This window comes from Capricornis sumatraensis, chromosome 1 (assembly GCF_032405125.1).
Source record: "Capricornis sumatraensis isolate serow.1 chromosome 1, serow.2, whole genome shotgun sequence".
NCBI classification, from domain to species: Eukaryota; Metazoa; Chordata; class Mammalia; order Artiodactyla; family Bovidae; genus Capricornis; species Capricornis sumatraensis.
In genome coordinates, this window is record NC_091069.1 from 86,374,396 (window position 1) to 86,400,729 (window position 26,334).

The 26,334-nt window shown below is 40.1% G+C and overlaps 1 non-coding gene across 1 annotated transcript; it reads right to left on the minus strand.

Moving 5' to 3' along the window:
• Window positions 1–13,393: 13,393 nt before the first annotated feature.
• TRNAY-GUA (transfer RNA tyrosine (anticodon GUA)) lies at window positions 13,394–13,465 on the minus strand. Its single transcript has one exon. It is a non-coding gene; the product is annotated as a tRNA-Tyr (tRNA).
• Between the last annotated feature and the right edge of the window lie 12,869 nt (window positions 13,466–26,334).

Below are 26,334 nucleotides of genomic sequence, written 5' to 3' on the forward strand. Positions count from 1 at the left end.
CATGAGAAACACTGGGCTGGAGGAAGCACAAGCTGGAATCAAGATTGCCAGGAGAAATATCAATAACCTCAGATATGCAGATGACACCACCCTTATGGCAGAAAGTGTAGAGGAACTAAAAAGCCTCTTGATGAAAGTGAAAGAGGAGAGTGAAAAAGTTGGCTTAAAGCTCAACTTTCAGAAAACGAAGATCGTGGCATCTGGTCCCATCACTTCATGGGAAATAGATGGGGAAACAGTGGAAACAGTGTCAGACTTCATTTTGGGGGGCTCCAAAATCACTGCAGATGGTGATTGCAGCCATGAAATTAAAAGATACTTACTCCTTGGAAGGAAAGTTATGACCCCAACCTAGATAGCATATTGAAAAGCAGAGACATTACTTTGCCAACAAAGGTCCGTCTAGTCAAGGCTATGGTTTTTCCTGTGGTCATGTATGGATGTGAGAGTTGGACTATGAAGAAAGATGAGCGCCAAAGAGTTGATGCTTTTGAACTGTGGTGTTGGAGAAGACTCTTGAGAGTCCCTTGGAGTGCAAGGAGATCCAACCAGTCCATTCTGAAGGAGATCAGTCTTAGGTGTTCTTTGGAAGGAATGATGCTAAAGCTGAAACTCCAGTACTTTGGCCACCTCATGCAAAGAGTTGACTCATTGGAAAAGACTCTGATGCTGGGAGGGATTGGGGGCAGGAGGAGAAGGGGACGACAGAGGATGAGATGGCTGGATGGCATCACCGACTCGATGGATATGAGTCTGAGTGAACTCTGGGAGTTGGTGATGGACAGGGAGGCCTGATGTGCTGCGATTCATGGGGTCGCAAAGAATCGGACATAACTGAGCGACTGAACTGAACTGAACTGACTGAAGAGGCAGTTCAGCCTCTAATAAGCAATAACAATAGCAAATAAGCCAAGGGAATAATAGAAACTGCTGTCAGGGAAGTCAACAGTGGAATGAGTAAAAGATTCTTTCCTCTGTCTCTTATTAGTTTTTGACTCAGAAAAAGAAAACAAAATTTAGAAATAACCTCTGATTCAGGACCACAGTGAACCAATAAAAAGAAATGTGAGTTTTACCAGCCCAGGTGAAGTTCAGACTATAGTCTGAATAAGTGGGATGTGTTCTGGTAAAATAACCAGTAAATTATTTGTGTTTATTTTCAAGGGCAATTACATTTTTATGTGTGCTTTCAAGGGATTTAGATTATCTTCAGTTGATACATGATGGCGATGAACTGCATCTAAAGATTTACCCAAGGGATTTCTAACTGCAGGCATGTCAAGTGAACAGCCATTTGCAAGAAACTCATCCTGGTGCTTGCATGGCACCATGGGTTTGAACCCTCCTTCAAGAGCCTTCAGAACAATAAACCATGATGGTCTGATGCAAACCAGAAATTCACAAGGTCAGGCTTTCTGCAGTTGACTGACACTCCATTCACAGCTGGAAAGCTAGCATTTCAAAAGCCAAGGTGGATAGTTCTAGTTGGAAAAGCCTCAGTTCTGAACAGCAAAAGAAAGGAGGGCAGGGGAAGACAGCAACATGAATACAGAATAATTGATATTTAAATTCTTTCTTGCTCCAATGTGAAAATCAGATTTCTTTCATTAAATTTTGCATTAGAAAGATGAGAAATCAGCAAAGAGCATAGTCAGAGTTAGCTTTGAATTTACTTTTCTAGGGTTCACTCCCAAAGAGGTTGAAATATCTGAAAAGACAGGCTTTTTTTTTTTCTATAGAATTATCAACCTAGACAGGTGGCTTGGTTTCTCAGGAGAAAACACAAATTGTAATCTCCAAAAGGATAGTAGATACTATTTCAGTCATTAGTGTATTGGTTAGAGCTATGCTTCAGGTACTTTGAGTGTTTCCATGTAGAATATAAGCATATTTAACGACAATGGCTGACACTGAATGCTCACCACATGGGATACACGTGCTTTCCAGGTATATTCTAATCCTCTCAACTACCTAGCGAAGGTGATACTCCTATTCTCTTTATTTTACAAGAGACACTGAAGCAACTTTGTCAAGGGTAGCCTCTGGTTAGGGCAAACTGTGATTTGAACCCAGTCAGTCCAATTCTCTTCTTGACCACTGTCAAGAAAAGAGCTTCTCTACAATGCTAATGAAAGCGTTATTTCAGAAATCACCTACATCAACCAGCAAGTAACATGTCAAAAAAAATGTCTGACTAGTTGTGCACCAAGAATTCAGTGTAGTTATTCTAAAGAGTTCAAACAAGTATAGTGCATCAAGAAAATTCAATATGACCAAGAGCTAAATTGTTCTTTTGATGAAATCATTGCCCATATACCCCAAAGTTTATTTATTAAATTATCAGATGATGCTTTAGGGCTGGCCTCATATGGACCATTTAAGGAAAAGCGAGCACTTCTTGGTCACAGTGATGGTTGATTAATCTCTCCCCTTTCAAGATCTCCTCTGAAGTCCTTTGGTTCAGTCAGACAAAAAACGTTTAACAGAAGGTAAGGCCAATGGTTACTCTTTTGTTTTTAATGACAAATATCCATAAATGTCAAAAACTGGGAAAACAATTAGGCATTTATTAGTTAGGACCCTGTTTATATCTTTTATTGATTATTTAAAGGGGCTCTATTTTTTAAATGGGCTAACATGTATGAATTTTTAAGCTTACTAGTAGATTCCTTCTCATAGAAGGTACTACTCAGGTAGCACCTTCCAGTGTCAGCTCAGATAATCAAGTTAATGATTTTCTTCCTAAACTGTCAAATTATTTTCACAACAAAACAATTAGCAGTTCTAATGTGAAATTATCTGAGTTTACTAATTGCTCCTCTGCTTTTATTTTTACTATAAAAATAATTTCTGTAACAACGCAAGATGAAAGTCAGAGAGTAATTAAAGGAAAAAGGAGAGAAGGTCCATATTAACTTGAATGGATCAGGTAATATTGCAGGAGTGCCGTAAACAGGCATTCTGGCCAACCAAAATAAATCTCTCTTGCTTACAAAACTTCATTCTGTCAGAGAGAATCAGGCCTAGGATGGGAAAAAAACAATGATCCTTAGGAAATAAATTCTTAGTATTCTCTGTGTGGGGAAAGAAGCCCATTTCTATGTTTAGAATTCAGTGAAAAAGCTGACAAGTGCAAAGCTTGTCAATCTGTCAAAATGCCAAAACCCATCATTTCAGACACACAAAACTACACACATCACTTTGAGTTCTTGGCTTTCCACTGCCCAGCAGGGTCCAATTGATCTTGGTCCAGAAAATTAACAATGATGTAAAAGTAAATGTTCCTATAGATCAGCAGTAAATGGAATTATGCTTTCTCCCTTAGACCAGGACTTGTGCATTTTTCCAAGGTTGCGTGCTACGATGCATGGGGTCGCAAAGAGTCGGACATGACTGAGCAACTGAACTGAGCTGAACTGAACTGATGACAACCTTAGAACAGAACTGTGATTCACATTTAGATTTTCTCTCTCTAACTAAACCTAATTTAAAATAATTATGTGTACCCTGCTTTAATAAAAGCTATGCATACACAATTATTTATAAGAATAATTTATGTATAGAATAATAGTTATGGTATAAGACAAGTGTCTCTAGCATATATTTTAAACTTGTACATAGGTTAAAATAAGTGTGCCTGATCTGAGCATGTATCTCCTCCTACTCTTAGAAAATTAGAAATTCTAAAATATAACCAAAACTGTTTTGAAGTTACTCAAACAAGCTGAGGGTCTCAGTGGCCCAGGAGGTATCCTGGTTGGGACTGGAGTTTCAAGGTCCACCCAGAAATATAAGGCATTTTTTTGTTTTTATCTCCCAATAGCACAGAACTTAGAACTGAGTCTCCTACAAAAGAAGACTACAGAAGGGCAGGTTCTCCCCAGTCTGGGCCAGTAATGGGACAGCTTGTCACCTGCAGGGGTTCCAGGAAGAAGAGAAAGGTCTTTTGAAAAGAAGAAAAAAATCTCAGACCTGTGACACTGGTGGATACGAGAGTTACATTTGCATGGCCTATGTGATAAACAGCAAACTGGGAAACTAACAACAACAGCACAAAACCAAGTTCTGGACCATTAAAACCCTGGGACTCCCAATAGAAACAAAAATAAAATGCCCTGTAGAGAAATGTCCATAGCATGCACGCAGAAAGTCCACATAAGGCACCCCACTGAAGACAAGCTAACAGTGAAAAACACAACCAAATACTTGGAAATGATTTGCACTGAGAGAAAAATCAGCAGCATGATAAACTGGGTCAGCCAGAAATCCTACAACTAGACCATAGAAGAGAGAACAATCTGAAAGAGACACAATAACAGCATTAAAAGGATGATGAAGGGCAGTGAATTAGAAAGCCACAGCCAAAAGGTGAAAACACGTGTTGGGAAATTTTACAACATGCTTCTAAATCATTCATAATCAGTGAAGACAACATGCTGGAAATTTTTAATACTTTGAACTGAATAACAATGAAAATGTAACATAAAAATCTGTGAGAAGTAGCCAAAGTATCCTTTAAAAGGAAATGTATATACTTTTTTTTGAAATTTTTAATTGAAGGATAATTACAATATTTGTGCTGGCTTCTGCCATACATCAACATGGATCAGCCATAGGTATACACATGTTCCCGCCCTCTTGAACCTCCCTCCCACCTCCCACCCCATTCCACCCCTCTAGGTTGTCACAGAGCCTCAGTTTGAGTTACCTGAGTCATACAGTAAATTCCCACTGGCTATCTATTTTTATATATGTTAGTGTATATATTTCCATGCTACTCTCTTCAAATGTATATACTTTTAAATGAATATGTTAGGAAAGAAAAAAGAACAGTTGTAAGCCCAGCAACTCAAGAAGTGAAAAAGAATACCAGAGTAAACCTGAAGAAAACAGCAAACATAAAAGCAGAACTTAATAGACAAGAAAACAAATTAATATTAGAATTGATAAATAAAACAAAAACTGACTACGGAGGGAGAAAACACACACACAAAGGAAATTTAAACCTCTAGAAGACTGATCAAGGTAAGAAAGAAAAGATATTAGCAGTAAATATTAGGAACGAAGAAGGGATAGAACTATAGATAGAATAGAGATATTTTGAAGCATATAATATGTTAAACTGTACGCCAACAAATGTAAATTCAAATGAAAATTCTATAAAAATATAAATTATCAACACTGACTAATCAAAAGATAGAAAGCCAGCATAACTCTATATAAAATTTTTAAGTGATCTGTAAAGATCTAACTACAAAAAAAATGCCTCCAAAGTTTTACAAGCAGTCTATACCAAATCTTCAAATAACAGATAGTTCATATTTCATACAAATGATTCAGAGTTTAGAAAAAGAGAAGTCTACTAGTCATTTTATGAAACTAGCATAATCTTAATACTAAAACTAGCTAAGAACTGTATGGGGGGAGAAAATTACTGACTAATCCCACTATTAATATAGATATAAAAATCCTACATAATATACTAGCAAAATAAATCCGGCTGTCCTGTGGTTATAGGGGGGAACAGTGGGAGGGAGGGATAGTTAGGGAGTTTGGGATTGACTTATACACATGTGTACACACTCGGTTGTTTCAGTACTGTCTGATTCTTTGTGACCCCACTGACTGTAGCCAACCAACCTCCTCTGTCCATGGGATTCTCCAAGCAAGGATATTGGAATGGGTTGCCATGCCCTCCTCCTGGAGCTTTTCCTAATTGAACCATCATTGGCAGGCAGATTCTTTACCTTTGGTGCCACCTGGGAAATAGATAACCAGCGAGGACCTACTGGATAGCACAGGGAAGGCTGCTCAGTATTCTGTAATAACCTAAATTGGAAAAAAATTTGAAAAAGAATAAATACATATATAACTGAATCACTTTGCTATATACCTGAATCTAACACAATACTGTTAATTAACTATGCTCCAATATAAAAGAAAAAAAAAATTTTTTAAGGAAAATTATGCCCTCCTACTCCAAAAAAAGATGTTTCTTAGGGGAAAAAGAAGCATGATAATAAATGTAAACAAAATTATTCTAATCAACATTAACATATATTTACATTTTTTAATCTATAAAATAAATAAAGTTAACTGAAGCAAGTGGAAATGTCTTCTCATAAATAAATAAATTCATACCTATCAGTTTCAAGATAGTGATTGACTATGCAAAAGAAGGTAAAGAATGGGATAAGGAGCCAGCAACTGCATTGCTAATATTTTGTTTCCAAAAAAAGAGGAAAATAAGGCAAATATTACTAGCTTTAAAATCTAGTGGTTGGTGCATGGATATCTGTTAGATTATTCTCTGTATTTTCTAATTTCATAATTTTTAAAAATTAATAAGTAAAATCAACAAATCACCTATATATCCATGATCTCATTTTGGTTCAGTTCAGTTCAGTTCAGTTCAGTTGCTCAGTCGTGTCCGACTCTTTGCAACCCCATGAATCGCAGCACGCCAGGCCTCCCTGTCCATCACCAACTCCCAGAGTTCACTCAGACTCACGTCCATCAAGTCAGTAATGCCATCCAGCCATCTCATCCTCTGTCGTCCCCTTCTCCTCCTGCCCCCAGTCCCTCCCAGCATCAGAGTCTTTTCCAATGAGTCAACTCCTCGCATGAGGTGGCCAAAGTACTGGAGTTTCAGCTTTAGCATCATTCCTTCCAAAGAAATCCCAGGGCTGATCTCCTTCAGAATGGACTGGTTGGATCTCCTTGCAGTCCAAGGGACCCTCAAGAGTCTTCTTCAACACCACAGTTCAAAAGCATCAATTCTTTGGCACTCAGCCTTCTTCACAGTCCAACTCTCACATCCATACATGACTACTGGAAAAACCATAGTCTTGACTAGAGACCCTCCCAAATAAGGTTGTTGGGTGTCCATTTTACAGATAAATAGGTTCCTCAAAGTTAAATCCATTATCAACCATCACAGAGACAGAAACGGGAAGAGCTGGGATTCCAACTTAAGTCACCTAACCCAACATTTTCCTCCAAAAATTCCTTATCTTACAAAATTACCCATAGAGTCCCATAAAGATCAAGTTCCATATTGCATTGAATATTTATTTCAATTTTCAAAAATCTGACTGGCAATCAACCTTTCAGGATAAGATTGTTTTTTACCCCATAAATTAGTGCATTCCTGAATTCATGGAGCTTGACTGTACAGCTGACAAAAATGGGTCTATAATAACATCACTGTCTGGTTGCAGTTGGCATTTACATTGGAGGGTCTGGGATCCTGAGCTCTGTGGCTGTAAAAAAGCACCCCTTTATCCTGCCCAATATCCTTCCAAAGGGATTAAAAAAAAAAAAAAAGCCATGAAGAAATTCTTATCCACATGACCTTAAGCTATCTTGAGATTGTTGAAGAAAATCTGTGACCTGGCATTCATACTGACTTGCCAGCTCAGTTTAAAAATATATGTTCAACAGTCAAGCAGCTGTTATTTCTCCTTCCTTTGCCAACTGATTATGTATAGCAAGTTTTGTCATTTTTCCATTATTCACGACTCTTGGGTTATCAGTCTTCTGTACAAACGATAACATGCTTTATTGGAAGATAAACTGTTTGAGGATGGAGTTGGAAAATAAGTGGTTCGGGGCAACTGAGAAGGGGTTTTGTGCATCAGATGGTTTTAATTAAAGCAATGATATCAAATCTGCTTTTACTTACAGAGGCGAGACACCTCCCAGGGTCGGTCTGAGATTAAAGCCTTTGTTAGTCTTTTCCACCAAAACTCTACCTGGGTCTTCTAAAGTTTTCTGTTTTCCTGTTGAATGCCAGAGAAACTTTGGTATAAAATTACGGAAGAGAATGGGGAAAATGCTGATGCTGGTGGTTGTGCCAAAAAAAGAGAGGGAGGGAGAGTAAGAAACTGTTACTATCCTTTTTTTTCTGTTTGTTTCTGATTTGTTTGTTATGTTTATGCAAAATCCTTTATTATCTAGAGTTGCATTAGCATAGAATATGGCATAAGGACCCTAACCTTCCTCCAGTGATGACAGTGTCTTCTTCCAACAGAGTACATTTCTCGATTTTTCCTCCCTCACCTACCAGGCAATTGCTCTGAGCACCCTAAAGTTTATGATCAAGACTCATAAACTCTCAAGAACTCTCTCAGGGTCCAAAAACACTGTTTTAAGACCCTTATGTCATCTTTATAAAGACTATGAGTCTCCTTCATTCATAATTTCTGTCCAGATAAGGCCCTTGACTTTACCTGTTACGGGAGTCTCACATGAATTTGTGATGTGTGCTCTACCTCCCTGGTCAAATTGGGGGCTTTTACTAAATCCCTTTAAAGTAATATTTGGATTCCCATCAACAGTGTAAGAGGGTTCCCTTTTCTCCACACCCTCTCCAGCCACCAGTACAGCCACTATGGAGAACAGTGTGGAGATTCCTTAAAAAATTACAAATAGAACTGCCATATGACCCAGCAATCCCACTGCTGGGCATACACACCGAGGAAACCAGAAGTGAAAGAGACACATGTATCCCAATGTTCATCGCAGCACTGTTTATAATAGCCAGGACATGGAAGCAACCTAGATGTCCATCAGCAGATGAATGGATAAGAAAGCTGTGGTACACATACACCATGGAGTATTACTCAGCCAGTAAAAAGAATACATGTGAATCAGTTCTAATGAGATGGATGAAACTCGAGCCAATTATACAGAGTGAAGTAAGCCAGAAAGAAAAACACCAATACAGTATACTAACACATATATATGGAATTTAGAAAGATGGTAATGATAACCCTGTATGCGAGACAGCAAAAGAGACACAGATGTATAGAAGAGACTTTTGGACTCTGAGGGAGAGGGAGAGGGTGGGATGATTTGGGAGAATGGCACTGAAACATGTATACTATCATGTAAGAAACAAATCGCCAGTCTATGTTCGATGCAGGATACAGGATGCTTGGGGCTGGTGCACAGGTATGATCCAGAGAGATGATATGGGGTGGGAGGTGGGAGGGGGGTTCAGGATTGGGAACTCATGTACACCTGTGGCAGATTCATGTCAATGTATGGCAAAACCAATACAGTACTGTAAAGTAAAATAAAGTAAAAATAAAAATTAAAAAAATAAAATAAAAACAAAGTAATATTTGGAAAACATATTTCAAGGTAAAATAATTTTTAATTAACCATCCTCCTGCTATCTAACACTGCTTTGACCTTGAGCTACTGTGACAATAAAAGGTTTCTTTTAAAATTCAAGTTATAATACACCCTGGTCTGGCCTATACAAAAAATACAATTCATTCATATCTCTAAAGACAGAGGAATGAACTTTTAGGATATATTCAAATTTAAAAGTAACCCCAAAACTTTACTTTCCTAAGTCTAGCCACCAACACAATTGAGTGATAGTCTAATAGCAAAACTGGTTTATTAAAAGTTTGTCTCTTTCTAATTTTGATCCCCTCTAGCTCCAGTTAAGCAGATGAAAAAGTTTCATGAAACCTAATTTCTAAAAGCACTTAACACAGTTCCTCAGATTTTCCAAAGGAAAAAATGGAAAAACTTGCCTCACATCTTCCTAAGTAATGCTGTCTAGGTAAACCGGCCTTGACCTCTGGGGCATATTCTGAAAGAGCTGGGCCAGGTCACCACATGGACTGAGAATGGAGAGAGGACAATCGCGTTTCCCCAGTGGTGATCACACTGCCCTAAAGGTAGCAGATTCTCAACGAGGAATACGAAATAAACAAGCACATCTCCTCTCCGTACCCCACTTGTCAATTCAGGTACACTGTCTTCTGAGACGCATCCATTCACTCGTTCATTTAACAAATGTTTATTGAGTACAACACAGGATGCAACAGACACAATCCTACTTCAGGGAGCTTATCCTGTAGTGGAGGGAGTCAGGCAATTAATAAGTGAATGCATAGTGTTTAGGTATTGATAATTGCTGTAGGAAATAATTAGTCAAGAGGGAAGATGGTTTCTCAGAGTGGGCTGCTCCAATTATAAGCACAGTAGTCAGGGAGAGGATTTCAGACAAAAGGGCAATAAGTACAAGGACTAGGGGAAGTCAAGGAGGCCATATGGCTCGAGGTGACTGAGGAAAGGGGAGAGTGACAGCGAAGAGATCAGGGAGGAAACGAGGGAACAGAAAATACAGGCCCCCGTGGGTCATCTCTCAGGTGGAGAAGGACAATCAGAGACTGCAAGTCAGGAGACCCCATGCCTCATTTTAGGGGAAGAAGGTTGTTCAGCCCCTGTTGAGAGTTTCCACGCAAGAATGTGATCCAGTAAATCTTCTGAGTTTTAAATGATGGAAATTCCTTAAAAAAAAAAAAAAGGTGTACACCAGACAAAGGATGTCTGAGGGCCATTCCTGCCCAGGGCTGTCCTGGAAGCCCAGGCTTGGATTCTCCCTCCAGGCGCTGCCTCCTGGTCTCATGGTCTTTGCACCACCAGGAGGTACAGCGCAATCCCTCAGAGGGCTGCCAGCCTCCCCACCCCCCCAGTCCAAGGGAACCATTTGCTAAAACTGGAAACAAGTCCCGCTCTCTATCCTTTGCTGCTTCTAAGCCTAGAGAGTGAGTGAAAATCACTCAGTCATCTTCAACTCTTTGCAACCCCACGGCCTATACAGTCCATGGAATTCTCCAGGCCAGAATATTGGCATGGGTAGCCGTTTCCTTCTCCAGGGGATCTTCCCAACCCATGAATTGAACCCAGGTCTCCCGTATTGCAGGTGGATTCTTTACCAGCTGAGCCACCAGGGAAGCCCTCTAAGCCTGGGAATTTCTCTTTTATCTCTGGGCTTTAACATTATAGAAACAAAATCCAGAAAAACTTGCCCTCTGTTTCTGCCTGTGCACTACAAGCCCCCTCACACTCTCATCCCCTTCTCATATACCTCCTCTGAGGGAATGTGAATTACCGCAACTGCCTGAGTGAGGGATTGGGAAATAGGAACAGGAATGCAGAGTATTGAGGTAAGACAGGAAAAATACTAGGGGGCAAAAAAACAGATCAATTGTTCAAAATATTACCAAGATACACATTAACCAGGACAGTGTGAAAATTACTTTGGGGAAAATAAAATAGTCCATGGAGAGTATTTGCTCTCCACAAACTTATAATTAAGATGATAAAACACACACATACATACAGCTATATGTGTAAAGCATGAAATTTAAGACTTTGTGTTAATTCTAGGTGGATTAGGAAAAGGAGTTATGGAAAGTTGGATTTAAGCTTGGTCTTGTAGAGTAAATATGTTTGTATTTTTAAGTTAAAATTGTCACTTTTGGCAGGAGTGTAAATTGCATTTCTAGAAGAAAAGTTGCAACATTTACCAAAGACTTGAAAATGTGGATTCCGAATGTTCCAATGGTTCTACTTACAGGAATGCATGTTAATGACATGTTCAAAGATATATGAACAAAGATGTTCATATCAGGACTGTTTATAGTACCAAAAAATATAAAAAGAACAACCCAAATATCTATAAACAGGGTAAGGAAATCATGGTATATGTATAAAGTGGAATATTATGTAGGCAATCAAAATAAACACTTAAGAATATATATATACATATATATATAGAAAGATATCCATCCAAAAAATGTAGACAAGAAATTTCACAGTAGGAGTCATCTCAGTTTTTTAAAAGTAAATGTGTATATGTGTGCACACACCCTTGTATATTGAAAACTCTGAAAAAATGTGCACAGCAAAATGGTGCTGGTCGTTATGGTAGGTAATGCTCCTATCCTGCCTTGGGTGGGGGTGGACATACTTCCTTGCAATACTAATGTTGGGCTTGGCCATGTGACTTGTGCAAAGCAATGGAATATGAGGCAACATTCCATCTGTCCAAGCTAATGCTTTAAAGGTGAGGGTATGGCTTTGGTTCAGCCTCTCACTCTTCCTCTCTGCTGTGAGGGTGGGATTGTCACAGGGCAGCTCCTTTAGCCTGAGATTCCAAACAGGATGCCATGTGGGGCACCTCCCAGAACCTGAGCGTATCCACAGCCAAACTGCTGTCCTCCAGGAACAGGAGGGAAAAAAAAGGCTTGCTGTGGGGTCACAGATGACAGACACTAAGCTGCTGCTAGTGTGTCATTTGGTACCAGAACAAATTGAAGAAATACAGTAACTGTTGATAACCAATAAAAGTGTATGGAAACAAAAAAAGAAAGAAATACAGTAACTATCACTAAGTGACTTTTTAATTGAAATTACAAGTAATTTTTACTTTTAAAAAACTTACATATTTCTGTATTATCTGAAATTTTAGCAGTGGTTATGACTTATTTTCATTATCAAAAAAGCAATAAAGTTACAAAAATAAAAATAAGGTTTTCTGAGAAAAAACGTTACTGAAAGTGTATGAAAAAACCAAAAGTGGACCATACTCTCACCATGCATAGATTATCTCTCTTGACAGTTATATCTCTCTTGACACTTATATCTCTCTTGACAGTTATAGAATATGTATTTCTAGTGTTTTTTCCCCTATGTTTTTTAATTATTTGAGCTCATACCTGTAGACAATTATTTTTTTCTCTCCTATTAGAACATTAGTATTTTCTTATGTTAATAAATTTGTTATGCTATGGTGACAAATAATATCATATAATGATAATATATTGTCTATTTTATAAATGTGCCACATTTAATTCTCTTTTGCTAAACATTTAGGTTGTAAATTTTAATTACATAAGTAACTGTAAGGGCCATCTTTATACACTGAATATTTTTCTATATGAAAAACTATTTCCTCAAGAGTGGGAGAAATTTAAGACCCTCTGTGTGTGTGTGACTCAGAAATGTCCAGCTCTTTGCAATCCTATGGACTATAGCCTGCCAGGCTCCTCTGTCCATGGGATTTTCCAGGCAAAAATACTGGAGTGGTTGCCATTCCCTTCTCCAGGGGATCTTCCTAACCCTGGGTCTCTGGCATTGCAGACAGATTGAGCCACCGTACATGCTGCCAAATTGTTTGATGGGTAAAAATTTGATGAAGAAAAAAATGATAGAGGAGTTTAAATAAAAGTTCAGGGCCATACTAAGTTGGGCAGAAGAGGAGCAAGTTTTCTCATACTGCTGTACGGGATAAGGAGTTTTAACTTGATGTTATCCATATGAGGGGAGCTGCTGCAGGTCCTTGTGAAAGGATGAATAGAAGGAACATGACATTTTAGGGTGATTTCTGAGCCAGCTATACTTACTGTGAAGTAAAAGGTACATGAAGGTTAGAGACAAAAGTCTGGCACTGTCCTGCTTAGCCACTCAGTTGTGTCTGACTCTATGTGACCCTATGGACTGAAGCCCACCAGGCTCCTCTGTCCATGGGGATTCTCCAGGCAAGAATACTGGAGTTAGTAGCCATTCCCTTCTCTAGGGGATCTTCCCAACCCAGGGATCAAACCTGGGTCTCCTGCATTACAAGCAGATGCTTTACCATCTGAGCCACCAGGGAAGACCCAAAAGTCTGGCTAGGAAGTTGTTATAGTAGGCTTTGGTATAGGTGATAACGTCTAAGGTGAGGGGAGCAGGCATAGTAAAGACACCTGAAACTCAGTTACAGACAACATAATAACAGTACCAGTCCTTTGCAAATTCATTATCAGCAGATTCACTAAGTTTCTCCACAGCTAGGCTCTGACAGAGGAAAGATCTTGATGGGCTTAGTATCCATTCATTTGTGGTGTTTTGTTTTGTTTTGTTTTTTCAGCAAAAACGGTGGACCAGAACTATGCTTCTGCTTAACATTTGGTCATCCCAAAAGCTAACTAGGAATTTTTCCAATTTCCACAGGATAATCTGTTTTTGTTGTTAATGACACGGGGAGCAGCAGTAATCTAGAAATTCTGAAATCAGAAAACCACATCAGAAAATAACCCTGCTGCTGCTAAGTTGCTTCAGTCGTGTCCGACTCTGTGCGACCCCATAGACAGCAGACCACCAGGCTCCCCCATCCCTGGGATTCTCCAGGCAAGAACACTGGAGTGGGTTGTCATTTTCTTCTCCAATGCATGAAAGTGAAAAGTGAAAGTGAAGTTGCTCAGTTATGTCTGACTCATAGCAACCCCATGGACCTCAGCCTACCAGGCTCCTCCATCCATGCGATTCTCCAGGCAAGAGTACTGGAGTGGGGTGCCATTGCCTTCTCTGAAAACAACCAGTTCTAGAAAATTCACAAATGTCCAAAATAGGCCCATCTTTGGGATGAATCTGGAAGACTCTGAGATCATCTTACTTTCTTTACTCATAGTTATTTGTACTGGAGTTTTGGGAATTCTAGTTTTGAAGAAACACAACAAAATCAATTGATCCTTGCACAAAAAGAGAGATTGGAAGAATTTTACACTATTTTTTCATTGAAACTCACACTACATGAAACTCTGATTTCATTCATATGCAATCATTACAAAATATGACAGAGAGGACAGATGAAAAAATAGTAATGACAGCTCAGGAGAACATCACTGGGTTTCATTGGAAATGTATGGCTTGAGCATGAGGACAAAGCCAAGAGCAGTTTTACTAAACTGTAGACTGAGTTCACAGATGTTATATAATCACTTTTAAGTTAGAGGAATAATCTTTTCAAAATGCTTGTCTGTACAAGCTTTTAGAGCTGTGATATGTCAGCCAAATATATACCAAATGAAACTTCATTTTTAAGGATAAACATAAGCCCTTTCTTGAGGTGTTGCATGAGTGGGATATTGCAGGCGCTTTCATTTGATGCTCCAGAGGATACGGAATTGGCATGAATGAGTGATTTTCAAATTTATCTAGTAGAAATGTCAAAACATTGACAGCAAGAATATCTTTCATGCCCGTGTAAAGATAATAGCAGAAAAATGGCAAATTAAAAGCAATGAATTCAAAATAGAACTTAGCTATGAAACATTTCAGCCCCCTCCCTAGAAGTCCTAACTATCACAGAAAGAGTTATAAAGATTCAATGAAATCATTTTTCAAGTGTCCTTCTTACCTCAAGTATTTACTCCAAGGACTTCCCTGATGGCCCAGTGGTGAAGAATTTGCCTGCCAATGCAGGAGACACAGGTTCGATCCTTGGTCCAGAAATGAAGATCACACATACTGCAGGGCAACTAAACCCTCACCCCCTGGAGCCCGTGTTCCACAAACAAGAGAAGCCACTGCAATGAGAATACCATGCACCGCAACAAAGAGTTGCCCTACCACCTGCAACTCGCGAAAGCCCGTGTGCAGCAATGAAGCCTCAACCCAGCCAAAAATAAAACAATAGTTTATTATACACAATATTTACTCTAAAGCTTAAAACCATCCTCAGATTTCTTTTAAATCATTGCTTTCTCAGTAGAAAATTTGTGCCACAGTTTAAAAACATCTTCCATCACATTAGTTCCTACATATTTCATATATTACCTCAAAAGGAAGAATTGAATCAGTGACTAACAGGGTCTAAGCTAAAAATCATAGAGATCAGTAAATATTTCTACAACTAGTTCAAAGGATAAATATTTTGTTCTCAAAGAATCTCTGTTTTTGCCTAAAGACTAATCTTATCTGTGTGTGTATGTGTGCTTGGTCGCTTGGTCATGTCTGACTCTTTGCGACCCTATGCACTATAGCCACCGGACTCCTCTGTTCATGGGATTCCCCAGGCAAGAATACTGGGGATCTTCCAGACCCAGGGATCAAACCTGGCTCTCCTGCATGGCAGGTGGATTCTTTACCATCTGAGCCACCAGGGAAGCCCAATCTTATCTAATAAACCTCAAATAAAGCAAAACTTTGCTGGCAGAAAAGTGCTCTCTCTTTCCATCTGTCCCCCTAACTAGGCAGCACAGGGATGTCTGGTTCAAAAGTTTAACATGGTATTTTTATTCCCAGCACACCAAAGAATAACATCCTTTAGTGCTGTCTCAGAAATTTTGGAGCACCATTCAAACATGTCAGGCTATTTCTTGAAGAACATGTGCTAAAACCTTGGAACTCAACCTCAAAGTCTGTCCTAAAAAACAGCCCAAATATTCAGGCCTTTCCAAACAAAATCAGTTTATGATTAAAATCTCACTAAGACCAGGCCTTTTATTTTGACAAGGAAAAAAACACTTTAGGTATTTTCATATGGTCAAGTTTCCAGAAATAGCAGCTTTGGATGCATATCATCTGGTAAATTGGCAGCAGCATGATCCCAAACCTCCTCCAGGGAAAATCATGCAAAATCTGGAAAAGGAATCCTAAATGTAGGTGAAGGGTCAACAGTGTAATTTCTAACAAGTACCTGCTTCTACGTGCAGTGGAGAAATCAAGAGTGCAGGTTTGAATCTGGTGAACCTAGATTCAAACTCTACCAGGACCCAACCCTAGAATCTTCTTCCTTCCTAAACTGAAGTTGTGCTTTGACAGAAGAAAAAAACAGACATTTTGACAGAAGAAAAAAACAGGTACACAAAAGCTCACAGGTATTCCTTCCCCAAAATGGTTCCATGATCCAGTGCTTACAAATAGCTTACAAATAGCTGTGAAAAGAAGAGAAGCGAAAGTCAAAGGAGAAAAGGAAAGATATACCCATTGAATGCAGAGTTCCAAAGAATACCAAGGAGAGCTAAGAAAGCCTTCCTTGGTGATCAATGCAAAGAAATAGAGGAAAACAATAGGATGGGAAAGACTAGAGATCTCTTCAAGGAAATTAGAGATACCAAGGGAATATTTCATGCAAAATGGGCGCAATGAAGGACAGAAATGTGCTTGAGGCAGAAGATATTAAGAAGAGGTGGCAAGAATACACAGAAGAACTATACAAAAGAGATCTTCATGACCCAGATAATCATGATGGTGTGATAACTCACCTAGAGCCAGACATCCTGGAATGCAAAGCCAAATGGGTATTAGGAACAAATACGAACAAACTACAAACAAAGCTAGTGGAGGTGATGGGATTCCACACAAGCTGTTTCAAATCCTAAAAGATGATGCTGCGAAAGTGCTGCACTCAATATGCCAGCAAATTTGGGAAACTCAGCAGTGGCCACAGGACTAGAGGTCAGTTTTCATCCCAATCTCAAAGAAAGGCAATGCCAAAGAATGCTCAAACTACCACCCAATAGCACTCATCTCACATGCTAGCAAAGTAATGCTCAAAATTCTCCAAGCCAGGCTTCAACATTACATGAACCATGAACTTCCAAATGTTCAAGTTGGATTTAGAAAAGGCAGAGGAACCAGAGATCAAATTGCCAACATCTGTTGGATCATCAAAAAAGTGAGAGAGTTTCAGAAAACATCTATTTCTGCTTTATTGACTATGCCACAGCCTTTGACTGTGTAGATCACAACGAACTGTGGAAAATTCTGAAAGAGATGGGAATACCAGACCACCTGACCTGTCTCCTGAGAAATCTGTATGCAGGTCAAGAAGCAACAGTTAAAACTAGACATGGAACAACAGACTGGTTCTAAATCAGGAAAGGAGTATGTCAAGGCTGTATATTGTCACCCTGCTTATTTAACTTTTATGCAGAGTACGTCATGAGAAATGCTGGACTGGATGAAGCCCAAGCTGGAATCAAGCTTGCCAGAAGAAATATCAATAACCTCAGATATGCAGATGACACCACCCTTATGGCAGAAAGTGAAGAGGAACTAAAGAGCCTCTTGATGAAAGTGAAAAAGGAGAGTGAAAAAGTTGGCTTAAACTCAACATTCAGAAAACTAAGATCATAGCATCTGGTCATCACTTCCTGGCAAATAGATGGGGAAACAATGGACATAGTGACAGAATTTATTTTGGGGGGCTCCAAAATCACTGCAGATGGTGACTGCAGCCATGAAATTAAAAGACACTTGCTTCTTGGAATAAAAGTTATAGCCAACCTAGATAGCATATTAAAAAGCAGAGTCATTATTTGGCCAACAAAGGTCTGTCTAGTCAAGGCTATGGTTTTTCCAGTGGTCATGTATGGATGTGAGAGTTGGACTATAAAAAAAGCTGAGTTCTGAAGAATTGATGCTTTTGAACTGTGGTGCTGGAGAAGACTCTCGAGAGTCCCTTGGAGAGCAAGGAGACCCAACCAGTCCATCCTAAAGGAAATCAGTCCTGAATATTCATTGGAAGGCCAGATGCTGAAGCTGAAACTCCAATACTTTGGCCACCTAATGTGAAGAACTGACTCATTTGAAAAGACTCTGATGCTGGGAAAGATTGAAGGTGGGAGAAGGGGACAACAGAGGATGAGATGGTTGGATGGTATCACTGACTCTATGGACATGAGTTTGAGTAAGCTCTGGGAGTTGGTGAAGGACAGGGAAGCCTGGCAACCATGGGGTTGCAAAGAGTTGGACACGACTGAGCAACTAACTGAACTGAACTGAACTGATCCAATGCTTTCAGGAAACTCTGAGTCAAATGTTTTAAATGTTTCCTTTCCTTTCTTACAGGACTTCTCAGAGCTTTTAATATGCTAATATATGATGAAGATTGTTCGTTTCCTAACTTCTTTGACCATGGGTGCTCTTGTACTGCCACACTTATTAACATCTCACTAAAGAATTTCACTGGGCTTCCCAGGTGGCTCAGTGTTAAAGAATTCACTGTCAACGCAGCAGTCCATGGTTTGATCCCTCAGTCGGAAAGAGCCTCTGGAGAAGGAAATGGCAATCCACTCCAGTATTGTTGTCTAGAAAATTCCATGGACAGAGGAGCCTGGCAAGGTATAGTCCATGGGGTCGCAGAGAGTGGAACATGATGGATCAAGTCCGCAGAAAAAAATTTCACTAGACAGTGAAATCTTTTTTGAGTTTAGGAAGAATCTAACTATTTAACTATTCATCTATTTGACACAGGACCATCCCTAGAATGCTAAACAATGCCACACTTGTTCTCCTTCCTCCAGTTCACTTTCTCATGGTCCTAAACTTGAGGACTTTCCTGGTGACTCAGCTGGTAAAGAATCCACCCGCAATGCGGGAGACCTGGCTTTGATCCCTGGGTTGGGAAGATCCCCTGGAGAAGGGAATGGCTACCCACTCCAGTACTCTGGCCTGGAGAATTCCATGGACTATATAGTATAGTCCATGGGGTCACAAAGAGTTGAACACAACTGAGCGACTTTCACTTTCACTTTCAAACTTGAGAGGTGTCTATTGTCCCTCCCCACAATCCCCGTTTCCCTACAGTAGTATTTAACTCAAAATCAGAGCCAGAGAAATTTCAACTGGCCCTTGAGGTCCTTTGCCCATAAGACTTCGGGGATCTTCCTGCAAGCAGTGTCCTGGATCTGCCAAAAGTTTCCCACATCTCCTGAGAGACAAATGTGTAAGACATAAATAGCTGGAGCTGATGTAGTAAAGGAGAAAATGGATATGATCACGTTTACTCTCATAAAATGGAAGCGATTGTTTTTATTTTCACATCATCATCAGCCCTTTGTATATATCACCATGCACAGACACTTAATAAATACTTCTTAGTACTATAATGACTGAACCCACAAATCCATCATGTAAACTGAATCCATAGTTTCAATCCAGCAATTAAATTCCTGAACCACAGAGATATGGAGTGACATGTAAAGTGGGAAGATGTGGGAGCAAAGAGAGGTGTTGAAGCAAGCAATTAAGTAAAAGAGTCTGCAGCCCAGACGCACTGGTTTCACAAGTTGAGATTTGCTCTGCAGGGCCCAGAGCTGACATCATGGGAATGTATATCAAGACCAGCAATGAGGTTATGTGGCTGAGAACCCCAAACCCGTCTAAAAAGCCCGAGTAAAAGTGTTCATTAGTGAGTTAGTGCTGCCAGGTATAAGAAGATGAGAGAACATTCTAGATTAGCCAGAAATGTGAGCAATGACAAGGAAAGGGGGTCAAATATGAAAAGAAAGAATAGGAAGGAGTTAAAATGGCAGAAGTTATCCCAATTTGGTACCATTAGAATTTCTGCTCTCTGGAAAGACTTATGACGTTTGCATCTGTTTTTAAGAGTGACAGCTTCTGTGGGTCCCAGGCTTCCTGGAAAGAGTATCCCAGGCCATATTGGTTCAAGACGGGAAAAAACATCAGCAACCCCAAAGCACCAGGTGATGCTACCAACTCCTAGTCTATCTGGAGACCCCACTGAAAGGAAAAAGAGTCAGGGTAACTTATGAAGCAGCTCTCAGGCTATCTACCCCAAAAAAGAGGAGACTGTAGAGAGAGAGGCACTTAATTCCCATTTACAGCCCCTAGTCAACCTTAATTCAAGGTTTAAATTGGGGTGAACAATTCCCAGATATGATAACGTTTTGAAGGATGCAGTATTCTAGGGGCAGTAATTAATATGAAAATGTTGCTGCTTACTGCCGCTCGGAACTCGAAGCATTTTTTTCTTGGGTCTTCAAGATCACATCTGTAGGAAAAGAGGAGTAAGAGAGATAATGAAGTTGAAGGTGCTTTGAAACCGGCAATACAGCACAGGAAAGGTCTGTTCAAGACAAGCCACAGACAACCTTTATGATGTGTGTGTGCGCATGCTCACTGGCATGTCCAACTCTGAGAATCCATGGACTGTAGCCTGCCAAGCTCCTGTGTCCATGGGATTTCCCAAGCAAGAATATTGCAGTGAGTTGCCATGCCCTCCTCTAAGGGATCTTCCCCACCCAGGGATTGAACCCGAGTCTCTTGTGTCTCCTGCCTTGCTGGCAGATTCCTTACCACCAGTGCCACCTCGGAAGCCTGTAACCTTTATGATAGCTCTTATTATTGAGTGACTGCAGCCATCCTCAGGCAACCTAATAGACTCAATTCCCTCTCACATCCTCCAGAAATGCCAAAACCATCATGGGTTTAATCAAGAGACCTATGTTTATTCAACATACTTAGCTCAAGAAAGATAATCCAGGGAACCCAATGCCTTCTTTACTCTGTGTAGCCACTTGCATTTTCTTAGTTATGTTTTTGCTTTCAATGTGTCCAATTTTATTTTCAATGATTGACCTGGATTTTAGGTTTTAACAGCCTAAATATCAGATTTTGTTAGTTCAGCTGTATAGTTAAAATGCTCTTACTCTTTTGCTCTTAATTAATGGATACCATTCAACAATGAAGCATTCTGTTTAATCTTTCTTTTAAAATGAGTTTTAAATTATTCTTTGTTTGCACATGGCCCAAGAGAAGCTTTTCTGGGGGCTGGTAGATGAAGCGGTACAAGCCCACTTCCCTTAATAGACAAAGATTCCCTGTGATGGTAAAAGAGAGAATTTTCCCACCTGGTAGTTATTTAGGAAACTGATTTTTAACCTAATCACAGGATTTTTACACTTACATTAAATTCCACCTTTGTTAGTTTTGACCTGGCAATTCAGCCTGGACATCCATTTTTAAATGAAGTTTTTATTTTTTTTAAGACTTTTTAAAAAATAAAGATATAAAAACAGGGTCTTGTCCTCTCTTTCTCCAGACTCCAATGTGCCACAGCCAGAAAACACAGTTTTTTTCTTATCTACTCCAAACTTAATTTGGAGGAATACCCTCAGAAGCTGTCTTCTCAGCACTATGTATCCAGATATGATATTATTCTGAAAATAACCCCAAAAAGCCAGATGCTGTTTTGACCGTCTACATGCTTCAGAGTTGATGGGGACATCAAACAGAGCCCAGCCCCCAAACACGCACACCTTGGCCTGTAGACTATAAAAATTTATTAGGTGAGCCCACTTTAGAGTATTGCTGAATTCTTTAGCTAGCAGTGATCTTGGTTTCCATCAGGGACAAGCTGCCTTAAAACAAGGCCCTTGAAAGGACTTACTCCAGACCCTCAGGGAAAGGAGCTGCCAAGTAATTTCAGGGGAGAATTCAGTTGCTCCGGAAACAGGTTTTGACACAGCTCTGTGTGTCAAAAGGCTAAGCTCGCGAGGGCACCAGGTTCCCGCCCCTCAAGGATACTTGAGGCTCTGCTCTCCAAACAGATGACTTCATTCCGACAACAGGGCTTTTGCTTTTTTTTTTTCTTCCCAAGAAGCTGCCAGTTCATACACATTATAAAGCAAATTCTCTCGTTGACACTGGAGTGGCAGGAACTACAAACATTGCTTTTTAAAAAGTGTGTGAGTTGGAAAAGATAAGCTGGAAAAGGAACAGAATTTCTCCCCAAAAGGATTTGTGGTAACCACAGAAATCAATCACCCAATCAGCAATCACTTTGTCAGGCCCAGTATTGATTAAGAAGGTATGTGGAGTTATGTGAAACGACTCCAGCTCAGGAAACTTTACCTCAAGCTGAGTAAGGTGCTTTAAAAAGCATAGGTCCCAGAAATATCTAAACCTTCTCTTCCCTTCACCCTTCAAGAAACCACATCTACTAAAAGAAGAAAAAGACAACCAGTCCCTATTCAACAGCTCACCAGTTTTTAACGTCCCATGCCCCCATCTTCCAAGGGCACCAGAGAACAGAGGTTATGGGCCCAGAGAAGTGTTTTACATCATTGTTCTTTCGCTGCAAACACTGAGGAGTAAGAGGAATCAGCTTCTTCCCAGTTATGTTCAGTCTGAATCCACATGAGCCATGGCTATAAACTCACCTAGATAACATAGAGAAGATGAGAGTTTGGACATGATAAGACTACTTTATTACCTTAAACCTTTGATTCCTTTCTCTACATCAGAGGTTCTCAACTTTTCCTATACAAGTCCAAATGGCATATATTTTAGGTTTTGCAGGCTGCATGTGATCCTCCTCCTCTCCTTCTTCTTCCTCCTTCTCCTTCTTTTTAAAACACTCACTGACTCGATGGACATGAGTTTGAGCAAGTTCCAGGAGCTGGTGATGGACAGGGAAGCCTGGTGTGCTGCAGTCCATGGGGTCGCAAAGAGTCAGACACAACTGAGTGACTGAACTGAACTGATAGTGTAAAAACCATTCTTACTTAGCTTGCAGATTTGACTCATGGACCTTAATTTGTTGACCCCGTTCTACATTACATCACAGAAGTTCTGACATATAGGTCAGAATGTAGGTCACTATTTAATCCAAGCTTCAGACGGCCAAGCAAGCACACTTTCAGAACTACCTTAAGCTTGTTAAGTTAACACACTAAATCCAGAAGCTCTGGTGAATGCAGCAATACCAACAAACTCAGCCTGACATCACATTATAGTCCATTCTCCTCAGACTAAGACACTTGGAATTTATTCCCACACATGCTCCATACTCTCCAGGTTTCACATGATATAAATTACCTAAGTCATGCTATTCTTTTAGAATATATACTCTCTCTTCACAAGTCAGACTTAAATTTGTACTCCCGTACATGGTGGGACCTGACTCTAGCTACATACCTAGGGGCCATGAAAAGTGAGGCTGGATGAAACTGGCAGAATAAAATATTCTCATGGGACAACAGGGTCAGGTGAGATTAAATAGAGTATTCAGGGAAGGGAGATACCATCTCAGACTTGGGAGGAGGAACGCATTTTGCCAGAAAGGAAGTTTCAGGGACATTTGAGAGGAATTCAGAAATTTCGACTTTTTCTGAGTGCACTCGGATTGTTCTCATTCCAAATTTCAGAGTCCCACTCCTTCCCAACCAAGTTCCTAATTGTCACATAAGAAATGTGGCAAGTCTGTGATTTGCATTGTAATTTTGCAATACACACAATTAAATTTTGGATTTGGCTTGCAGTGATATTTGAAAATTAGGTGGCTCAGTGGTAAAGAATCTGCCTTCCAGTGCAGGAGACACAGGAGGCATGGGTTCAATCCCTGGGTCAGGAAGATTCCCCTGGAGAAGGAAATGACAACCCACTCCAGTATTCTTGCCTGGGAAATCCCGTGGACAAAAAAGCCTGGCAGGCTACAGCCCATGGGGGTCACAAGAATTGGACACGACTTGGCAAGTAAACCACTGCTACCACCACACCCAAGGTTCCTTCATAATCTGCAGTACCGCATCCACAGATTCAACCAATCAGGAACCATGTAGTACTGTAGCACTTACTATTGAAAAAAATCCACATATAAGTGGAGCCACGTAGTTCAAAGTTCAAATTCATGCTATTCAAGGGCCAACTATCTTTTTCCTTGGAAAGGAACTTAGCACTGTGTTCAAGGCCAAGGTGATAACAAAATCAGTGCAAGAATTCCATCATTTGTTCTGTTTGATAGGACCTTCCTCATTAGAAACATTCTATTCATCCAAGGAAGGAAAGAAAGAAGAAAGGGGGAGGGGGAAGGAAGAAAGGGAAATTACACCAAATATTTAAACAGAAAGGGTTTAATATAGGGAACTGGTTTCACAGGCATTGGAGGAATGAAAGAAAAAAAGAAAAAACTAAAGATAACCTAAAGATGATAACGAAAGGAAGAATATGCAATGCTGAACTGATTCAGTTCAGTTTAGTCGCTCAGTTGTGTCCGACTCTTTGTGACTCCACGGATGCCAGGCCTCCCTGTCCATCACCAACTCACAGACCTTGCTCAAACTCATGTCCATTGAGTCGATGATGCCATCCAACCATCTCATCCTCTGTCGTCCCCTTCTCCTCCAGCCTTCAATCTTTCCCAGCATCAGGGACTTTTCTAATGAGTTGGTTCTTTGCATCATGTGGCCAAAGTATTAGAGTTTCAGCTTCAGCATCAGTCTTTCCAATGAATATTCAGGACTGATTTCCTTGTGATTAGGTGAAGGAAAAAAAAAAGGAAGTGGTTGGGATTATCAAAACCTAGAAACTCAGAAGAGGGATACTCATTAAGCTGGCTAGGGCTTAGCCCTCTGAGGAGACAATATTTCCCGGCTGATGATAAAAACCTGAAAATCTCAGAGAAGGATATCCATGGTCCAGGAAAGGGGCAACATCTGGCTACCAACTGTATCTCTGAGCAGGTGAGATACAGCTGGTTCTGCCAAAGCTAGAAGAAGCCAAAGGCAATAGTAAACATCCAAAGTCAAGTCAACACTGACAAGACTAAATAAAAACAAGAAGGAAACCTTTATTCTTCTGCCCTCCCTTTCAGTCTTATGATAAAAATTAACAGGATGCAACAGGAAGTCAGCTGGCAAGAGAGTCTGGATATGTGTTTGGCAGAATTCTAACCTCAGCCTCACAGGACAGAGTGGGTTTGGGCCTCAGAGTCAATAAATAAATGATTGCCACAGATAGCAGTAAGTTTCTCGGTTCTTTCTGTTTAAAATGAACTGGATGGCTTCCGTGATGACTTTCAACTTTTTATACCTTTCCCATTCAACATTTTACAATCCCATTTTTGTCTATCACACCCAGATCCACGTATCAGACATAAGAACTGGGCCTACAAGTCTTATCCTTACGACACCTATGAATGACCACAATTTAACTTGAGTTTTCTTTCGTTTTAAAAATATATATTTATTTATTTGACTGCCCCAGGGTTTTAGTCGTGGCATATGGGATCTAGTTTCCTGACCAGGAATCAAACCTGGACCTCCTACATTGGAAATGCAGTCTTAGCCATTGGACCACCAAGGAAGACCCCTAATTTGAATTTTGTTACCTTGGCTCTCTTCTTGGTTTTAGCAGGTAGATATTAATAGTCAGATTTGTTACCTCAACCATCAAAATGTGTTTCCTAAAATATTTGCTAAATAGAATATACATCTAGTCAAGGCTATGGTTTTTCCAGTAGTCATGTATGGATGTGAGAGTTGGACTGTGAAGAAGGCTGAGTGCCAAAGAATTGATGCTTTTGAACTGTGGTGTTGGAGAAGACTCTTGAGAGTCCCTTGAACTGCAAGGAGATCCTACCAGTCCATTCTGAAGGAGATCAGCCCTAGGATTTCTTTGGAAGGACTGATGCTAAAGCTGAAACTTCAGTACTTTGGCCACCTCATGCGAGGAGTTGACTCATTGGAAAAGACTGATGCTGGAAGGGATTGGGGGCAGGAGGAGAAGGGGACAACAGAGGATGAGATGGCTGGATGGCATCACTGACTCGATGGACGTGAGTCTGAGTGAACTCCGGGAGTTGGTGATGGACAGGGAGGCCTGGCATGGTGCGACTCATGGGGTCGCAAATAGTCGGACACAACTGAGTGACTGAACTGAACTGAACTGAATTCATCACATGCTTCTACACTTTACAATGGAAATTAATATCCCTATTTTACAGATGAGGGAATTGAGAAACTAGCTTTCATTAATTTCATCTAAATATAAACATTGTAAATATAATTTACACATCTTTGGCACATCTATATTTAAATAAGTAGGTGTATGTATGTATATTTAACTTTCTAGGCCCACCCAGCTAAAGAACCCAACCGCTTGACAAACAATGTTGCATTGTGTGATGGATATGAGACATAGAAAGAGCCTCTGGCTGTTTCTTTGGTCCATTTC